We start from the raw sequence: 7375 nt of genomic DNA on the forward strand, positions 1-7375 counted from the left end.
TGTAAATTGCAAATAAATGTTTTAAAGAGAACATACTTTACGAGTGAGTGCTACATTAAAGGGCTGTCTCTGGGAGCGATCATGTGGGATGTGGAAAAGACGCTGACAGGGATAGCCAGGCCCTCTTCTCAGAGAGAAAATCCAGGCAGACTGGGAGATGGGCTCTGACACTGTGGAATATGATCCGAATAATGATGTGTCATGTTCAATTCAGTCACAAAACGAGCTTCACAGGGACTCTGGGGAAGCGGGAGGGTGAACCTCACTACCTTGCAGCAGGCCCAACATTTGGAGAAGGAGCTCCTGGTGAGACCAAGCCAGGATTAGGCTGCAAGGCAGGAGCTACTTGGCCTGAGTGGCTGCATTGAGGACTAGCAGGATGGGGATGGGGAGAGACACCTGTCCTTGGCCTCTGGCTTTGGGAAGGGAGGATGGGTCAATGGCCCTGCATGGGGGTTTCCCCTCCCCTGCCACATACATAGTGCTGCCCCCTGGACAGGTACTGCTGGCTCTGAGGTTACCCACAGGCACCTGCTGCCCATGTAGGCCAAGCCAGGATCTCCTGGCCTGGGGAGGGTGGGTTTCAGGTGCAAACTGCCTCCCTCTCAATCTCTCTTTGCAAACAAACCAAGGCTTCCTGTGCAAAGGATTGAGGATTGATTCACAGGCCTGTTGCCATGTAGATGATTGACATAAAGAGCACGGTGACGGATAGGTGTTGCCATAGGAGGTATTAGGGAAGGGGGAGGTGGACCCCCTGGCTTTCCTATGATGGAAAGCTACCTCCATGCAGGTCAGAACAGTTTTTTCACTGAGCCCAGTATTGCCTGTTGTGGTCACAGGGAGGCTCAGAAGGCTTTCCTAAACCCATCAGTGGTGGTGCTTGAGCCATGAAGTTGTTGCTAGGGAATGTTTCTGTGTCACAGGTGGGCTGCAGGTGGGCAGCACTGTGTTGATACTGCTTTTCACAGCACTGCTGAGTTGGAAGGATTCTCAGAGGTCATATAGTTCAGCTCCCACAGTGTGCAGCTCAGCAGGGCTCTGCTTGAAGATGGATTAAGGAAGGCCCTCCCTCCAGCAAAGGTAAAAGGTAAAGGACCCCTGGACGGCTAAGTCTTTGGGGTGTGGCGCTCATCTCACTTTTCAGCCCTCTTTCTGGTGGAAGCGCATTCTCTCTCACACACCTGCCTGTGAACATTTGCCCATGCTCAATAGTCATGGGGAAATGGCCATGGTTAGGGTTGGAGGACAGCAGCAAGTTGTTTTTTTGTAACTTGTCCCTGTCTTCCTACATGCACAAACATGCACCCAACTGCAATATTTCAATAAGGGCTTATCCATACTTCCTCTCTCCCCACTGCTTTCCCCGAGGAAAATGTCTCTTTAGCACTCAATTAGAACAAACGGGTTGTCTCTATATTGACTTTTGCTCTGATGTAGCACTAAAGAGTGGGGTTCCCCCGGCAAAGGAGTGGGGCAAGGGAGAAACCACTCAGACTCGTGCATAGAAAGCACAGATACTGCTCAGACCTGTGGTTTCTAGGCATAGGACAAGGGGGATGAGCCTGAAGATGGTTCCATCAGCTTTTTAATCTTTTAGCACGTTGAACACAAAATCCCTGCTAAAGTGCAGAGCAGCAGGTCTTGCAAGCCTTGGAAAGGACCTACAAGAACTCCCTGGCATGGGCCTGGGACTGTCTGTGCTTTGAGGTGTGTGTATGTGAAAGAGAGCTGTTTAAACACAGAATGAAAAGGCCAACTTGAATCCAAAATGGGGGAGGGTAATGCAAGGGGAGGCAACCAAAGTAAATTGAATAACTAAAGGGAAATGTGATGCAAACATGAAGTGATGTGAGCAGAATAAGCATTTGTGCTTTATTTCAAGGTGGGGCTGCTAGGAGGACCCTCAATGTTCCCAGTAGAATAAAATGCAGCTCAATGTGTAGAGTGGGAGGGTGGGGGCAGAGACGTTGAGGCAGAATGTAAGGGAGAGGAAATCATGTCAAATTGTGTCTGTCTTTTTTATCCTCTGATAATTAAATTTAGGAATATTCTGAACTAGCTGTGGTTGATACACAAGGTGACCTAAATTAGGGGTTGGTTCAGTTGCTGCCAGCACCTTCGTGAGCACTCAGCTGGAGATGTTCTTTGCAATGTCTTTGTTGCATTTAAGGAAAAGAGAACATCATTAGCATGAGGTGTGAATGTTGGGGACTCACAGACCAGGCAGCTCTGCAATGTTGGGAAACCTGGGGTGGGGGGTGTCCCATTCCTGCTATTCTGGGATTTGATCCTCCTGATGCTCCACAAGAGAGGATGCATGGTTTTGATCTGAGAGGAAATCAACTGCGGAAGGAAGTAAGCCAATGTAAATTAATGATTGGCCATAAGAACAAATACAGAGCCTGCTCGATCAGGCCAATGGTTCAACTGGTCCTGCTCTCACAGTGACCATCCAGTTGCCCATGAGAGGAAACCAGCAAGCGGGACCTGGGCACAAGAGCCCTCTCCCTTCCTACAGTTTCCAACAACTGATATTAAGTAGCATTGCTGCCTCTGAATGTGGAGGCAAAGCACTGCCTACATGGCTAGTGTTGTTGTTTAGTTGTTTAGTCGTGTCTGACTCTTCGTGACCCCATGGACCAGAGCACGCCAGGCACTCCTGTCTTCCACTGCCTCCCGCAGTTTGGTCAAACTCTTGCTGGTAGCTTCAAGAACACTGTCCAACCATCTCGTCCTCTCTCGTCCCCTTCTCCTTGTGCCCCCCATCTTTCCCAATGTAGCAGGAAACCCCCCCCAATCATTCAGTTTGTACAAACTTCACTCACACTCACACACTACATACGCTACGCTTCTGTTATAAATTCATAGAAAATAACTGTACATCGGATTTGCACTGTTCCACTTTTATTTTACTCCATGAAGGAAGGACTACAAAATGGGGAAGGTTTGATACAGGGCAGCCATAATCCTTGAGCATACCAGTACATACACAGGAGCCCTGCCCAGTTGCTATGCCAACCCTGATGGTCCTAGTCAGAAGACCATCAAGATCACAAAGAACTTGCATATGGGAGTGGATTCAGCTCGGACTGGAACAAAGGACAATAATCAGCTCTTCCCTCTGGGGGCAGGAAACTGCAAACTCCCCTCTGTCACCTGGAAAGTACTCATGGGAAGGGGGAAAGGGGGAACCAGCCAGGTGACAGGACCTCAGGTTACCACCACAACTCAACCCCTCCTTTCTGTGATGTATGTATCTGAGGGGTGGTCTTAGGTTACACCCCTTCTGTGATGTATGTATGATGTTTCTGGGGGTGGTCTTGATCTACAGGGTGGCAATTTCAAAAGTCTTTATAAGGTCTTGCACACCATTTTTCTGGGTCCTTCCTCTCTCCTGCAAGTGAGGGGAGCACCCTGTTGTAACAGTTCAATAAAGGCCAAGCCTACAGGCTGCTGTTTTGCTCCAAGTTATCCTGGTTGGTGTCTTTGTTTTTCTCCAAGGGAGCCCTCGGATTTTTCCGGTAACACCAACATCAGGGTCTTTTCCAGGGAGTCTTCTCTTCTCATGAGGTGGCCAAAGTATTGGAGTCTCAGCTTCAGGATCTGTCCTTCCAGTGAGCACTCCAGTGAGCACTTCAGTGAGCACATCCGTTTCCTTAAGAATGGATACGTTTGATCTTCTTGCAGTCCATGGGACTCTCAAGAGTCTCCTCCAGCACCATAATTCAAAAGCATCAATTCTTCGGCGATGAAGCTGATGGACTATATGGAACTGGCAGAAATGACTGGCAGAATCCAAGACCAGGGAGAAGAGTCAGTGGAAGAAGATTGGAAGAAATTCAAAGACTATCTACAGATATATTGTAAAATTAATGAATGTTAGAATGATGTTGGATAGAAATCAAGTGGTTTCCAGCTGTAATGCTTTAAGGGAATATGAAAAATGGGTTGTTAATAGGTAAAAATCTAACGTTACTATTTTAAGACCAAAGATTAGGATAAACAAAGAGGGTAAGGATTTGCTGAACCAACAAATTGAACTGGAATACAAAAAAGGGAGGTATGAGGAGGTCCGGGAAACAAGCTAAGGAAAAATAAGTAATGGAAAAATTGAGTGGTTTTTAATCATTTTTAAATCATTGAGTGGTTTTTAATCATTTTTAAATCATTTTTATTTTGTATTTTGTATTTTTTCTTTTTTCCCCTTTTTTTCTCTTCTTTTCATTTTTACATTGTAACATTTGGAAAATCTCAATAAATATCTTATATAAAAAAATAATAATTCTTCGGTGATCAGCCTTCTTTATGGTCTAGCTCTCACTTCCATGCATCACTACTGCGAAAACCATAGCTTTAACTATACGGACCTTTGTTGGCAAGGTCTCCTGATAGATCAAATCCTCTTTTGAAGCCATCATTGCCTCCTGTGTTAGTGAGCTCCATAGGCATGCATGAAGAATGACTGTCTTTTGTCTGTCCTGAACCTTCCATCCTTCAGCTTCATGTGGAGCCACTTGCTTTGTGTGTGTGACTCAGGGCTCATCCACATTTCCACTAGCCCTGCAACTTGCCCCTGGGAAGACCTACTGTTTACCTCTGAATCAAAGCAAATGTTTTCTCCAGATTGACTTTTGCTCCAATTTAGCACTAAAGTGTGGTTTTCAAAGGCAGGGAAGAGGCAAAACCACTCAAGCCCATGCTTTCTAGCAGGAAAAAGCAGAAGTGTGTACAAGCTCTCAGTGTGGCTCTAGGGCTGCTCCAAGTAATTTGTGACATTGAAATATCTGTGTAAAACGGTAAAGGTAAAGGACCCCAGGATGGTTAAGTCCAGTCAAAGGAGACTATGGGGTGTGGCGTTCATTTCTCTTCAGGCCAAGGGAGCTGGTGTTTGTCCACAGAGAGCTTTCTGGGTCATGTGGCCAGCATGACTAAACTGCTTCTGGCACAATGGGACACCGTGACAGAAACGCCATTTACCTTACCTACCTATTTATCTACTTGAGCAGATACGCTTTCGAACCTGCTGAAATGGAAATGACTTCCAGACAAGTATTTGGAGGGAAAAGAGATTATAAAGTCACAAATGGTGAGATGGAATATTAACTGGATGTGGTACCGATGGAATTGAGAGGGAAGAATGCTTGGGGGAAACTTCAGTCTTGGCTTTTCTTCAGTTCTAGCAAAGAGGAAGTATTCTGCATATGATCTGGGACAAATTCAGAGAATGATACTATTAAGATTATGGTACTTTGCCTGGAAAAAAAACTGGGGGAAAAGAAAATGGAAGGTCCTAGAGAAGGAGGTCAGGATACTATCGTAAACACAAGAGATGGAAATTCAACAGGAAATGGAATTGAACATTGAACAGGACATGAACTAATGGATATATAATGATGTAAAAATATTGAATATTAGTTCAATGTGTGATCAAAGTGGTGAGACTTTAAGATGGATATGGATGGAAGAATTTATTATCATTCAATATGGAGTAAGGGTGGTGGGAATTAATGGAGGGAAAGTTACAAGGGGGGAAAAGTTAAGATTTATCAGTAATAATAGGGAAACTTTCTTGGAGTTTTCATGTGAAAAAGAAATAAATGATTCTGAGACACCTTGACTTAAAAGAAATATTGTTTAACAGAAAGTGGAGAAGATGGATGTTAACATGGACTGAATGTTTTAAATAATTATATTTTCTTTTTTATGTAATTGGTAGTTGGAAAACTGGAAGTTTTCTTTTTCTAATGCTTTTCCCCCTTTTATCTTTTTTATTTTATTATTCTCTCTCCTTCCTTCCTTCCTTCCTTCCTTCCTTCCTTCCTTTCTTTCTTTCTTTCTTTCTTTCTTTCTTTCTTTCTTTCTTTCTTGTCCGATGTTAAGGGCCTTTAATAAGTCCAGAGATTGTATGGTCATGGGGGTGGTTGATGGTTGATGCAGTACCCTGGATGAGAGACAGGAAAAGGTTGGTTTCCCAGGGCCAGAGGCTGGGAGAAGAAAGGAAAAGTTCCAGGTGACAGCTGGGAGGAGCTACTGTCCTCTTTGGTGATAAGAGCCAAGAATTAGTTTTAAGAGAGGACTCTGCATTTTACTTACTCAATTTGTATTTTTTCTAGTTGTAATTTTACTGTATTATGGGGAAATCTTTTTTAAAAATTCAAAACAGACAAACAAAACAAAAAGCAAGGAGATTCCAACTAAACTTCAGGAAGAACTTTCTGACAACAAGAGCTGTGTGGCAGTGGAACAAACTCCCTTGGTGGACTCTCCACCCTTGGAGATGTTGGGTGGCCATCTGTCACGCATGCTTTAGTGGAGATTCCTGCATTGCAGGGGGTTGGACCAGATGACCCTCAGGATGCCTTCCAACTCTACAGTTCTATGATTCTATAATATATGAAAAAGACAATGAAGATGATTCAGGCATAAATGATGAATAAAAGATGAAGTTGTGAGTGCCTTGTCCCAGCTCTGAACTTTGGCAATTGCTTGTGCCAGATCCAGACCTTCTTTTCTGCACAGGAAGACACATGTGGCAGTTGCTGCTCTGTCCCTTCCTCCTCCCCAATTTGTCTGGGGGGTACTTGCGTGTTTAATTCACAAAAGCCAAATCAAAGCTCTGTTGGAGGCTTTGAAGTTGTTGTGAAACGGATGCAGCCCAGTCTGAACTGGCTCTGTTGGTGCCAGATCAGAGCCCTTCACATTGATTTATTCATAAGTCTGTTTGATGGCGCTGTCAACATTGTGGTGCCAAAGAATATCAGAGGCCCAGATTAGTTTTACTCTTACAGCAGCTCTGGGAAATTAGCCGCAGTTGTACCACACAGTGGTGTAGTGAGGGCTGGACCTTGGAGCCAACATTTGGAGTCCCCTGCCCCAGATGGTCCCCATACCACCCCCCACCCCCACAGAGCATTGGAGGATGGTAGGAAACAGGACCTGTATCAGGGTCTGTATCAGCACCCACCCAATGTGGGCATTCTTGGGCCCGCTGGGGCTTCCTTATTCTTATAGATGCTGGTCAGTCATTGCTACACATGACGAATGGACCAATGGATTAGACAGAATTCTGTGCTTTGCAGCTGGAATAATAATATAGGAGATAATTCAAAGGAGAGAGGGCTGTGAGTCCATTGAGTCCAGGGTCTACAATTTCCTGGGTACACTGCTGTCCTCACCCAAGGAAACTAGAAATGATGCGGGGGGGGGGGGGCAGGCTTGTTGGCCAAGGCCACTGTGGATACCCAACTTCTTCTGAGTGCCACTGAGTGTATTATCTAAATCTGGATGTGATCTGGGGACACCAGGCACCTGATGAGTGCCAAGTGGGGCAGAATAATTGCACCCCTTCTGTCTTCTTCCATAGGCTGGAACT

This window comes from Podarcis pityusensis (assembly GCF_964106645.2).
Source record: "Podarcis pityusensis genome assembly, chromosome: Z".
Lineage (NCBI taxonomy): Eukaryota > Metazoa > Chordata > Lepidosauria > Squamata > Lacertidae > Podarcis > Podarcis pityusensis.